The sequence below is a fragment of the Sapajus apella genome, unplaced genomic scaffold, assembly GCF_009761245.1.
Source record: "Sapajus apella isolate SASKATOON/1434 unplaced genomic scaffold, GSC_monkey_1.0 scaffold1022, whole genome shotgun sequence".
Taxonomy (NCBI): domain Eukaryota; kingdom Metazoa; phylum Chordata; class Mammalia; order Primates; family Cebidae; genus Sapajus; species Sapajus apella.
Genome location: NW_022437948.1, coordinates 1 through 1,778, shown reverse-complemented (window position 1 = coordinate 1,778; position 1,778 = coordinate 1).

Below are 1,778 nucleotides of genomic sequence, written 5' to 3'. Positions count from 1 at the left end.
GGGGGGCAGGGGACATGGTGGAACCAAGTGGAGGCCACAGAGGATGTCTCTGCCAACCCATGGCTTGACCTTGACCCTCCCATGACCCTCTGTAGCAGGAGGTGGAGTCCGTTGTCCAGGAGAGTGATGATGTGGGCCCTTGAATGTGAATTTTCCTTCCCTCTGCGTCATGGTTTTAGTGATCTGGCACCCATGTGCAGGGCCCTGCTGGGCTAACACCCTCGGATCTGTGCGCAGACACACCCCCGGTGCTGTGTGGGGACACGTGTCATAGATGGCTAACGTGCAACCTGGGGAAGCCCAAGGTAGGGTCTGCTTGGAAGTTAGGGGCCTGGTGGGGGGGTCCCCCATCCCACCAGCAGGGTTTGAGGGGCTGAGGGCTCCTGAGTGGAGGTAGGCCAGGCAGACGCCCAGGCGGATGCCCCACTGAAGAGCCCACTGTGACTGGATGAGCCTCATAATGATAGCCTTGAAAAAGCCTCATGTTAGAGCCTCAGCTTTACTTACTTATTATTTTTACTGGACATGGAGCTGAATTCTTTTTTTTTTTTTTTTGAGGCGTAGTATCACACTGTCACCCAGGCTGGAGTGCAGTGGTGCGACCCCCGCTCACTGCAACCTCTGCCTCCCAGGTTCAAGCGATTCTCCTGCTTCAGCCTCCCCAGTAGCTGGGATTACGGGCACCTGCCACCATGCCCAGCTAATTTTTGTATTTTTACTGGAGACGGGGTTTCACCACGTTCACTAGGCTGGTCTTGAACTCCTGACCTCATGATCCACCTGCGTCAGCCTCCCAAAGTGCTGGGATTACAGACGTAAGCCACCACTCCTGGCTCTGAATTATGATTCTTATATTCTTCTTATTTTTATTTTAGAGTCAGAGTCTCACTCTGTTGCCCAGGCAGGAGTGCAGTGGGGTGATCATAGCTCCGTGTGACTGGGGGTGGTGCCCCTGGCAGGGAGTGGATGGAGGCCAGGGACGCTGCTCAGCACCCAGCAGTGCCCAGGACGGCTCCACCCCAGAGATGGATCCAGTCCTGATGTCCACAGTTTTGAGTGGGAGAAACTTCTCTGTAGAGTGTAAAGTCTCTGTTTGTCAGCTGTTTTTATAATTCCCAGTCTGGGGTGTGTGTGTGGGTGTGTGCGCGTGCATGCGTGCGTGTGTGTGTGTCTGTGTGTGTGTGTGTCTGTCTGTCTGTCTGTTTCTTTTAGTTTTGTTTATAACAGGTTGGGTTTTTTTTTGTTGTTGTTTTTTTGAGATGGAGTTTCACTCTTGCCACCCAGGCTAGAATGCAGTAGTGTGATCTCGGCTCCCCACAACCTCTGCCTCCCAGATTCAAGCGACTCTCCTGTCTCAGGCTCCCAAGTAGCTGGAATTACAGGTGCACATCACCACACCCAGCTAATTTTTGTATTTTTAGTAGAGACGAAGTTTCACCACGTTGGCCAGGCTGGCCTCAAACTCCGGACCTCATGATCTGCCCACCTTGGCCTCCCAAAGTGCTGGGATTAAAGGCTTGAGCCACCACACCCTCCCGATTTGTCCTTATGTGTCTGGCTTCTCTCACTGAGTGGAACGTCCTCAAGGTGCATCCTTGTTGCAGCCTGTGTGGGGATTCCCTTTCTTTTCATGGCTGAACAATATTCCATCATACAGATGCACAGTGCTGTGTTTATCTGTTCATCTCTTGATGGACACTTGGGTTGCTTCCACCTTTTGGCTGCTGTAGACATGAGTGAACAATACAAGTATCTGTCCAAGACCTTGCTTTCAATTC